We start from the raw sequence: 12,106 nt of genomic DNA on the forward strand, positions 1-12,106 counted from the left end.
GATGTTTTAGCCTTGAAGGGGTGGATTATAAAAAATCAAAAAGGAGATAAAATCCACATTCCTGGAGTTCAGCTACTAGACATTTTAGTTATGTTTGCTTAATATACTTCAGTTAAGAAAAAGAAAAAGAAAAGACAACAGGTATGTGACAAATACAGAGTTCAGTAAACATACAGCATGAATTGGAAACTTTACATCTTATAAAGAATGACCTTTTTTGGCCATGTTTCTTTCACTCTTAGTCTGGGCTCTCTTGTTGTCATTGACCAACTTCCTGTTTCTGTTTTCCTGCACATTTTGCTCTGCGGAAATGCTGATGTCTGAAAGGAGTGGACTTACACAAAACTGCTACACTTACATTTGAATTAGGTGCTTTATAGCTATGCTCGATGTTTTATGTTTGTGCATTCTAGTAATATCGGTATGTGTTATTAGCTATGGTACTATAGAGTAGAAAATACATTTTCCCTGATAACAACTAATGTTAACTCTGATCATATGTTATTTCCATATCAAAATATTCAAAGTATGACGACAACAACAACCTAACATACCTCATAGCTCAGAATATACAAAATAATGATTCCGGTTTTGAGAGCTCTGTAGTAATATAGCCAATATAATGCTATTATGATGATTCTTATTATATCAGATCTTACTGAAACACTTTGAATGGAAACCTCAAAGATAAGCAGTCTCAGATGAGTCATCGTCTGAGTAATGTGCTAGCCTTTCTTAGTACTCTGAAAAATATTGTTTGAATGTGCTGACAATGGAAAACCACTGTATGTACTTTTGCGTAGGAAATTTTCAAACTATTAAACTGGTTTCTCTTTTAGGTGTTTGAGAGGGAGTGTCAAACTAAATGTGACCGGTTGATGTCAGATAAGGAAAACAGTTTGCAGAAAAAGAAAGGAGCTGAGGAAGACTCACTTGCTGCTGTAACAAAGCATGTAAGCAAAGCAAGAGTTTATCGTGGAACTTATTAGCTGGTTGAAGGTTTCAGAGGGACTTGAGAAATTCTGTTGAACAGGAGAACATTTGGTAAGAGCTATGTGATATGCCATGTGTAATATGAAAGTCAAGCTGCGACTATGTGTGGATGTCTGCGGAAACAAGTCATTGCTTGTTGAAGTACTGTATAACAGCAAAATTAAAAAGCAGTGACTGTGTATTTATAATTAGACAACAGAATTTGAACTTTCTTTGTGGATTGTTAACAGTATTTTCAGTGTTTTATAGTCCTGTCATTATTATTCTGTGTACTACCATCATGTGTGTTCATTCACAGGGAGAAGATCATGTGTAGGAGCTTTCTCTTCATAATTCTGACTTCATGTGTCTGCGGTTAGTTGAACCTTCACAAGGATGCTGATTTAGTACCTTTGTGAATTTATATTTTATACAAACATTTAGTAATGGCTAGCACAGTTGTTTTTAATAGTTTAGCCATAATCATCATCATTCCCAGAGAAAAAATTGTGATAAATTTAGATGAACTCGTGAAACTTTTTTGTCTGTGACCTTGCTAATGCCATGCAGTGGCTAAAAAATTAAGTGAGCATAGAATAGCCCAGATTTGAATTTCCTACTTTGCGTCAAAAATAAGCTACATAGTACAAAAAACAAACTTTGTCTTACTAGCAAATTGGGATAGTGGCCACTTGACCAACAGCTGCATGGAAACAGAACAAGCTAAAGCTATTAGCTGCCTGCTAGGCTTTACTCTAGTCTGAGTGGAGGAACTGGATTGCTCATGCAAGTGGGGTTGTTCCCTTTTTGTGGCTGAATTTGTCCTCGCTCCTCCTCTTCCCCTCAGAAATGTCGGATAATCATAACAAGGATCTGTACTATCAGGCTGAAGAAAATCGTGACATCACAGTAGAATGGACGTTTACAACCAAAGTTAGCATCACCATTTCATCGCTTAAGATCCACTGCCTGCAGTTACCTGAGCTGAAGGTTTTCTTCAACATGGACAGTAGTTCTGATGAGCCTCAGCATGAGCAGTTTGCTGGACGTGTTCAGTGTGACAAAGACGCTCTGACCACAGGACGAGTCAGACTTCAGCTGTCCAGAGTCAAGAGTAACGACTCGGGCCGCTACCTCTGCAGGATGGCCACTCAGTTTGGAAAGAAAGTTAAAGAGTTCAGGCTCAACAAGTTTTTTTGTGTGTGTGTTTGTCTGTGTACGACTACTATTCTTATTTCTGCTACTGCAGTAATGAAATTGATTTACATATCACCTTTACAAAGCTACAAAGAGCCGAAAACACAAATTCATACTGAAAACACAAAACTTTAGAATACACAAATACATATTTACAGTTAAAATAATGTAAATATAATAACCAGGCTTCAGGGTGAGAGAGGATTTTTTGTGTTAATGGAAATAATCAGGAAAGCAGGATTCCTTGATGGATCCCACATCTTCTCAAAGTTATAATCCACAGGGAACACCTTGGAAGTCTGCTGAACCTGCAGTCCACTTGGAAAACGATGGAACTCCAAATCCTTCTCAGAGTTATAATCTAACATGGCATTGATAATGATCAAGATGATGATGATGAGGGAAATGGAGACAAATCCAAACCCTAATCCCCTTTAATCCAGATACTTTTCTCTTTAAAACTGTGTATCAATTACAATAATCTCAATACAATCCCCTTTTTCACTAAACATACACTTTGAACGTCAGGTATTCAGAGATCAGCGTGAACTCTATGTGGTCATTCTTTCAAGGCTGTTTCTACACAGGCTGTCTTCTAGACCTGAGTTACATCTGTATCTTAGCCAAACTCAAACATCTTTTTATTTACTATTTATGTTCTGATCAGCATTGAGCATAATTAACTTTCATCAAATTCATATATGAATAATTATTCTGTGTTTAACCCTTACACCATTTACCACTATTTTTCTTGTTCAAAAGTATAATGATGGTTTGGTGACACAGATCTTATCTTTTCCAACTAAGACATGAATAAAAAGTCTGCACACACAAAATCGGGACATTAGAATAGACATTTTCACTACTCAGACTAGATCTGTCTGCTAACATATTGATCGGACTTCTATTTTTGACATATCTTTGATTAAGAATAACAATGATCCTACTTACTAGCAGATAGGGAAAAGCTGTTTTACACTCTATCCCAAAAGGTTGATTCTGGTCATCACTCATTATAAGTGACTTCTTCATTCTTAGCTGACTGCAACCTTATAAACAGTACATTGGACAATAACTGAAACCAGCCCACTGAATGAACAATGGGCTGTGAGGTCAGTTCCTTGATCATTAATATGCAAATTGTCATGACCATCGATCAACACCTGAAACGTTTCTCCCACTGGAAACAGCATGTCCAGATGAACAGGATCAACCTTTTGGGATTTACTTACCTGGATTTACTTACCCTGATGATTGAGCATACATCAAGACATTTTACACTCTAGCACACTAACCATTTGTACCCCATTTTTAATACATGAGGCTGGCTGTCCAATCCTTTTATCCCTTCAGCTGTCATGGTAAGGGGCAGCCAGGGGAACTTCAGTCTGTCTCTACTTCATGCTACACAACACTTTGATGTCATACTGCTTTTATGTATTATGCAACTGCTTTCAAGCTGAGTTTGCCTCTCCAGCAATGGACATGTTTGGTCAACTCTACTTGTTTTTAAAAGTCTTAAAAATGAACTGAATTTGAAAATACATTTATTTGGTATATTCTTTCAGTAATTCTAATCAGTATTCTAATCAGTTGTGTAACCAATATTTGTTCTTCACAGCAGCCACGGTGAAACCCAAGCCAGTGACAGCAACGCAAGAACCAAACCGAAAACCTGAGAGAGAAGAAAGAAGCTGTTTTGCCAACTTGGCACTGGGTGCAGGATTGGCAGGATGTCTGGCTGCCTTTATCATACCAATCATTTACCTCTTTACTCTATACAGACAGGGGACAATTGTATGACTGTAGTACACTCAGTCATACAATAGCTTCTGTATTCCTTGTTAGTGACTCTGCAGGGCTCTGGAACTTGGATAGAGATCGTCTGATCACTGTGAAGGCCAAAGTATTTTCTAAGTCAGTGAGCTCACTGGATATGGGTCATTGTCCTCCTGGGAGAGACCGATCTCACCAGGATGAAGATGATTACTTAGAAAAACTGCAGTAACACTTCAGTCTCAAGGATTAAGTGGAAACAAAGAATGGAAGCAAAGTGCAAGCTCAAGAAAGTGGAATGAGGAACATGCATGTGCTTCTGCTTCCCGCTGCTGTCTGAAGCGAAATCCAGCAAATCCAGCAGCTCAGTGATGGGCACTGAGCAGGTCCTTCTCACCTTTTGAAAAAGGTTGGACATAAATCACAGAAGTCTCTGGATTCTCACCGTTTTCTACCTTATTAGTGTTACAGCTGAAATGTGAATTATAAAAAGAGTAACATCTATATTTACTAAAATAAGAGACTAAGAGTTTTTAATGACCTTTTATATATTGTTAATAGTGACTCTGCTGTACTTTTATTACTGGATCTTAGTCCTGCATTTGACAAGGTGGAAAATAAGTTTGATCTTCCATCTTGAACAATAAAATGGAGAAATCATGTAGGGGAGTCATGCCAGCAATTAAACCACTTCCTGTATCTAGGTAACCACAAACAAATGTAATCATGTGACCACACAAACACAAATGAGGAATAGCTCACAATACTCATCAACCTTTCTTAGAGTCAAACACATGGAAAGATTGATCAGCAATCATTTTTGTCATTCCAAGTCATCATTGTTAAAGAAATAGTTTACCTCATTTTACATGTTAACTTAAGTCAGGTTAAGCTACAAAACTAGATCACAATCTTAACATAATAGTGGATCTGAGTCATTGTCTGAACCAATGAGGTCAAAATGAGGTTTTAGGGTAAAATGTGACAGTGCTCTTAAGGCAATTTGAGTCAGTGGCTGAAATATAACCCCAAAGAGTTTATGTAGACTATGTGCCTAGAAACGTGTGCGTTTAAGTGTTCATTTCCAGTATTCTACAGAAAAGCTAAAGATGGCCAGACAGTACAAAAGACAAATAAAGGCTCTGCATTCCTAGATGATCTAAGCAGAGCAGCAATGCAAGTGTCAGATTAGAGGTCGAGTTGGTCTGTGGCACAGTACCATAAGACAGGAGAAATCCCAAGACCAAGTTATGCCAGACTAGCAAATGCTCATCACATTTTTAATGGTAATGAGCCTGAGCTCCATACATATATTAGTCTTCCCAAGGGAGGAAATACGTAGTTGGTTCTGTTTGTCTGTTTGTCAGCAGTCTAGCTTCCGCAGTCAGTATTATATTATATCCAGACCACATAAGTGGTCCGCAGATGCGCATTTGCTGTCAAAATAAAAGACGCGCACCAGATAAGAAGTTGCAACGCTTGTTTGCGTACATATAAAAGGCACTGTTTTTGTCCGCTAGAGTGGGATTTTCACGGCATATTCTTCACCACATCTCTGTGCGTTCATCATTTGTTTGAAGCCAGCTCACCTCCTGCAACCACTTTTCCGAGAATACGCGTTTCTTTTGCGGTTTGGACTCCTTCTGACATTTCTTTGGAGGTGGAGGAACACCAAAGTAATTGCTTAAAGGAGCTTGCTTCTTCGACATCTTTAAGAGTTCTAAACAAATGTCTGTCCTCCTCCAGAAAGTCTTATGTAAGCAAACGCGCGTTGCAACTTCTTATCTGGTGCGCGTCTTTTATTTTGACAGCGAATGCGCACCTGCGGACCACTTATGTGCACCCCTGATTATATCACATCATTTTGTGATGGTAGATACCAATAACAGTTTGAGGGGTTTTAATTTTAGTGAAAATGAGGTCAACATAAAGATCATGCCAAATGTGAAAATTTGTAAAAAGCTTATGTTACCCACAATGTTTTATGAATCGTCTTCAAACTTCACAATATAATATGCTTCTGGGGACATGAGTACCTAGGACGCCTGAACATTTGACCTGGACCCTTGTTAGCAGTCTACCATGAAAAAAAAAAAAACTTTAACCATAATGTCATTTGATATAGTATGAAATATCATACGAAAGAACATGGAGAGAGCTGTACAACACGTGTTATTTTTTTCAGTATGACAGCCTACTACACTACCCATGGCCTTTTGGGGGGAGTTGTGTTCTGAGTCCTCCTGTTCATCTGTAGCTAACACACTAAAATCACAATTTAATATTTACTGAAAATGTTTCCATAGTATAAACAGGAAACAAATGTCTGGTTTTAGTTAAAAGTATGTATTTTTAGCTTTATTGAACTGAAGGCTCAATAAAGTTTGAAATTATCAAGCCTGAATGTGTAATTTTATTTACTCTTGTAGGGTCCATTTTACCCCAAGATTGGGGCAAGTTAAGCCATGTGCCTAATGTTTTGATAGGTCATTGCTCTAAAAGCAAGGTGTTTGGTAAATGGTGTAATGGAATTTCTTTCACTTATGTACTAATCACATTATTGTAATGCCTTGGTGCCATTGGATTTTAACATGTCTGACACTCATACTGTAAGACAAATGGTGGGGGTCTACTTAGGAAGTTGGGGGAAGCAGACCACTCCACAGGAAGGAATCTTTTGTCTCTTCGAGGACTCTGGGAGGTAGCAAGGGAGTGTGAACCTTAAGGTGTGAAACAGCTGTGTACTGCCTTTTGTTCCTGGAGAAGGTATTTAACTGAGAGCCATGCTAGGCTCAGTGAGACTCTGCTGACCTGCCCCGTGGTCATGCAGGCTCTCCACCAAGCTTGGTTTTCTGTTCTGTGTGTTTTGATTAAAGAATGTTGGCTACCGCTCACCGCTCATCTGCAGGCTTTATTTTAATGGAAAACTTCCACAACAATGGACTGGTTCTTAAATTTGGGTTTAGGAAACTGGGAAGAAAAATGACTGCCTTGCGTGGAGAATTGAAAAGTGTCTGGAGCACCGCAAAGAGGAGAGGTACACAAAAATTACACAAACAGAAAAATGCATTAATCCTACTAACACAAACACACATGCAATGAAGCTCATGAAGACCAAATAGCATTTTAAGCAGGCGTTTCTGTTACCATCATCTTGTCCGGTTCACTTAGTGGGTTAAGAAGTGATACATAGACTAGTGAACTAGTATTATTTTGGGGAAGGATGATTGAATTATTGCAGGGGTGAACAGAATGCTGCATGGGGGTCAGATGAGTGGAGACTAATAGATTAATGAGTTTCTTGTTTCTGATGTGTGGGGGAGGTCTTATCATGACACACATCTGGGTACATGGGGGAAAACAAAACTCATTATCTAATAGAATATTGTTGTGTGAGGTGTGTGACTGGTGGATGAAGTTTTGGGGATTTTGCATTTTCCTTTGGTACCACTTTGAAACTGCCAGTTAGTTTTGTTTTGATCTATAATTCTAAGAGAGTATGCTTAGACAACTTCTAAAAAGAGGCCTTCATATTTTTTGATTTTTAACAGTGCACTGAGATATTTGTTTGGCAATTTTCTCTTTTGAAGCAGGCCTGCAATATCGGGATCGAAAGCGCTACACAACATGTTGAACAATCGCAAGTGAGTTTCTCCAAAAATTAGAATGGGCTCGGGAGAAAGCCACTTATTTGGGACAATCAGAAAACAAGTCCCTGTCAAAAAGGATTCAGCGAGGTAATCCAGTCTGAATTATTTTTCTTTTTTTGAAATGACGTCATTGCTGGCAGTAGAAACTTATTGCGTCACGAGGTTCTACTGTCAGCAAATAAAAATGGGGACTGACTGGACTGACGAAAGCTTTTACTGACTTGACACCAGTATGCAAGATTGCACCTCCACCCAGACAGTGACAAAAGGGTGGATGTATGTATGTATGTTTCTTTTACAGGAGCAGAAAGGTGACAGCAACAGGTTGCATGGGCTTTTGGGCCATGCTGACTTAACCTTTTATTTGCCACTTTCTGTGTCTTTGTGAATTTACCAGCGGTGTGTTATTCATGACCTTGTATTGTTTACAGTGCAGAGGTCACTGTGAGAAAGTGTGCATACAGATGCGCTGCGCTAACATCTATTTTTTCCACAAAAGAGGGTTAATCTTGGGATCTAATCACATGATTTACAGCAGGACACACCACTGGCTAATTTTTCTTATGACAGGGCCTGGAGTGAAGCTACTCCAGGGGAGAAGCCCTGTGAATTTTTAAGAGACAATGTACAACTTCATTGTGCATGTCTAATTGTGCTAAGCTGACATAGGGCAAAAGAGGGTTTTCCAGGGAAGCTTTCATTTTTAAATTGCAGAGACCGTGACATGAGAGATATGGAAGAAGAGACTGAAGTGCAGATCCAGACCACGACTGGGAGAGAACGCTTCAACAGGACCAGTGAGAAGCAGGGACCATCTGCAGGACAGCAGACAAACGACAGTGGGCTGCACCACTGGGCTTCCAAAGGATTGTCACGAGGAGATTTTGAACAGCAAAATCTTAAAATAAAATGAAAGAGTTTCGCCGTTGACGTTGAGGAAGACAACTAAGGTGTACGACGTGCTCTGCCTTAAATCTACAGCTGCGTTGGAACAGAAATCAAGGGATGGAGAGAGCGTGCCAAGCTCCAAAAGTGACAGCGCAGAGGGAGATCAGTGTTGGAATTATGACTCTGTAAATGGCACAGACACCAGGAGCCATGACTGGGACTGGGAATGACCATCCAATGCTGTTTCACTTTGCCATGCAAAGTACTTTGACACTCTGGAGAAGACCTTTCCTCTCTATCATTGTTGTAGCCATTTGCATGTGAGAGCTTAGATTGTGGGGAGGATTAAAGATGAACAAAGGGTGGTGAGAGAACAGTGAAGTGAGGATACACAGTGTGAAACTCCTTTAAGTGTACAATAATGTTGATGTGATATACAGAATGTCGGGAAAGAAATTCTGGTATTAATGTGATTCTTGATTTAAGAATCAAAGGGTGGGATTGTAAAGGAATTTCTTTTATTTATGTACTAATCACATTATTGTAATGCCTTGGTGCCATTGGATTTTAACATGTCTGACACCCATACTGTAAGACAAATGGTGGGGGTCTACTTAGGAAGTTGGGGGAAGCAGACCACTCCACAGGAAGGAATCTTTTGTCTCTTCGAGGACTCTGGGAGGTAGCAAGGGAGTGTGAACCTTAAGGTGTGAAACAGCTGTGTACTGCCTTTTGTTCCTGGAGAAGGTATTTAACTGAGAGCCACACTAGGCTCAGTGAGACTCTGCTGACCTGCCCCATGGTCATGCAGGCTCTCCACCAAGCTTGGTTTTCTGTTCTGTGTGTTTTGATTAAAGAATGTTAGCTACCACTCTCCACTCATCTGCAGGCTTTATTTTAATGGAAAACTTCCACAACAATGGACTGGTTCTTATATAGTGCTTTTCTCAGTACTCAAAGAGTTTTATCCAACTTGCCTAATTCACAAAAGCACTTTTTTTCCCGTAAGCATAGATTAACAGTCAAGCTCTAATGCATCAGAGAGCAACTTTGAGTTACATCTCTTGCACACTGCAGCCAGGGATTGAACCACCAACCTTCCCATTGTTAGATGACATGCTCTACCCATGCTTTACAGAGTTCCTGTTCCACACAGATTCATGGTTGAGTTCCCATTTTTGTTCATGTGGTCTGAAAATGCATCCCTGTATCACCAGCCCTGCGACTTTAGAAACACACATTACAGACCGGGTTGTTTACCAGGTTTCTGTTAAAACCTGGTAAAATACACATATTTGTGGTGAGACTCTGCGAGAGCCATTTAATTCGCGTATGTGGAGTTTTTTGACACTTGTCCACTTGTGCTGAATTTTTGTAATACACTTCTGTATTTACCAGCAGTATTAAAAAGTTTATTTAAAATCCACATATTGGAAGTGTACATTCAGGAAGGCTGTGCATTTAAAAGGCCAGAAGTATTGTCCAAAGAATCCAATTGATGGATAAAATTTAAATTATTGTGAGGCATAACCTAACAAAAAACAAATACAAAAAAAAAAGGTCTCCATTGACACTTTAAAGTGAAAGACGGGGAATTGTAAGATTAGTGGCTGTTGCACCAAGCCTTGAAGCTCATACGCGTCCAGCTGATAAAAATCACGTCCTCTATCATTAGGCACAGGTTCTGGCTCTGCGCAGTTCTGTAACAGCTTATTTCTCCATTCCCTCTTAAATAAAGGTGCATAAAACAAAGCACAGATGGCCAGTAAGATGGTTCCAACTATTATCACACCATAAGGGCTCTTTGCATCCCAACTGTCTGTCTGTGAACTCTCAGCTGGCTTTTCAGGTTGTTCAGCTGCTTCTGTAAGGACAAACATGTTGACACTTTTAGGACAAAATTACAAATCTAGCTCAACAACTGGCCATGCAACTATGGTGGCCATCTGTCTAAAATAAATAAGGGAAGCTTCTACTCAACCTACCAGTGCTGTTTAATTGACATCTTACCAAGCTGTAATCTGTTGAGGAGACAGAAATTCGATCAAACCCACTGAGCATTACTGCAATTGTTCATGCATATTGTTATGGAATTGTTGCTGGAATTATTTATGAGTTATTTCACAGATAATGCAATATAAAACAATGCCAAATCAATCACAAAATCACAATCTATAATTTATTTTCAATGATAATCCTGTAATGTTCAGTGTGTTTTAATTTCAAATGAAGGCATAAACCAACCACAGATTAAAAAAGCCAGAAAGAAGAGAAGCACGGTCCAGCAGGTCATCTTCTGCCTGTGAAAAGACAGAGGTGAAGAGTCATGAACACAAAGTTCAGTCAGTACAGCTAGCAGAATAAAATCATCCTTATACAACTTCCTATAGCCACTTTAGTGCAAGCCGTCAAACTAAAGCCCTTCAGTTTGTCTTGTTACACCTTCAGTATTACTACTATAGCATATACACTGGCTAATCGGGTATCTAATAGCAATGCAATCTACATTTAACTGGTACCATTCAAAGTGTTTCACAGAATTTCAAGCAACAAAAATAAAATCAAACAAAACAATTATACACAATACACAGCCCTCCACAACAGTGCCAGTTTCTCATGCGGCTCACTGGGAAATTTAATTAGCCACACCTGATTTAGGCTAAACAATCCCCCCAGCTGCACAACAGGAACTGCTGTCTTAACAATCAGTGTTGAAGAACTTTATTTTCCATTGCATTTCATGTGCACAGGAAAAAAGCAAATCATGCCCAACTGTTGCATTCAATTGCTAGCAATTAGTTAATCAGTGCAAACAAACAGAATTGAGTGAGCATAAATGTATCAAGGGGGGGTAATTAAAGAAAGACTGCTAAAAAACAATATGTCTGCAAATAGTAATCAATCACATGCTCACTTTAATTTATGGACATTTTTGACAGTACTTACTTACGGGCTCGGCCAACAGCAGATACAAAAAAACTAAGCACTTGAAAGAAATGAATACACAAATAATGCAACAATTCCTTTAGGAAGTAAAAACAAACAGCTTCTTCATAGGTTGCAGAAAAGACGCAAGCTAACAAAAAAGGGGAGGGGTCTTTACCTGGGTGTTTATATTGGTGCTGTTCAAAGCCTGCTGGGATCAGTCACATGACTTTGTTGAGAAATGATGTTAAAGGATAGGTAGATGAGTCTCCATTTCATTGAACTGACTCATTGATTTGATCAGGGCCCTATACTATGAAGTTAGTTAGCATACTCAGGATATCTTCCCCTTATCTAGATTCATTTACCCTAATAGTGGTGATCAGGTTAAATGGTAACACAAAGCTAGTTATCAATTCATTAAGTTAACCCAGGGTTTACGCTGAAGTTACTTGGATAAGCTAAAATCTGGCTTCACAATATAGGTCTCTGGCCCTTGTCTACTCTGATTGTCTCTCAGAAACACACCAACTTTGGTATCGTTTCTTAAAACTAGTTTCTTTTGGACTATTCTCATGTCACATTTGACTGTGTGAAACAGTTTCATTATTGTATAATCTTTTGCACACACCGGTATCAGTTAAAAAGCTGCAAATTGTGTCGAAGTATTTGAAGGAGCTAGCAATATTAATAATAAT

At 39.0% G+C, this 12,106-nt stretch overlaps 2 long non-coding RNA genes across 2 annotated transcripts; one reads left to right on the forward strand and one right to left on the reverse strand.

Moving 5' to 3' along the window:
* Positions 1-788: 788 nt before the first annotated feature.
* Positions 789-1,941, forward strand: LOC109197049 (uncharacterized). Its single transcript, XR_002058359.2, has 3 exons — positions 789-1,044; positions 1,292-1,347; positions 1,820-1,941. It is a non-coding gene; the product is annotated as an uncharacterized LOC109197049 (long non-coding RNA).
* Positions 1,942-9,873: 7,932 nt separating this feature from the next.
* On the reverse strand, positions 9,874-11,584 carry LOC102079167 (uncharacterized). The gene is made up of 4 exons (XR_267139.3): positions 11,430-11,584; positions 10,728-10,783; positions 10,469-10,504; positions 9,874-10,347 (listed from the first exon to the last, which is right to left on the reverse strand). It is a non-coding gene; the product is annotated as an uncharacterized LOC102079167 (long non-coding RNA).
* Positions 11,585-12,106: the final 522 nt, after the last annotated feature.

Source organism: Oreochromis niloticus, linkage group LG3 (assembly GCF_001858045.2).
Source record: "Oreochromis niloticus isolate F11D_XX linkage group LG3, O_niloticus_UMD_NMBU, whole genome shotgun sequence".
Classification (NCBI taxonomy): domain Eukaryota; kingdom Metazoa; phylum Chordata; class Actinopteri; order Cichliformes; family Cichlidae; genus Oreochromis; species Oreochromis niloticus.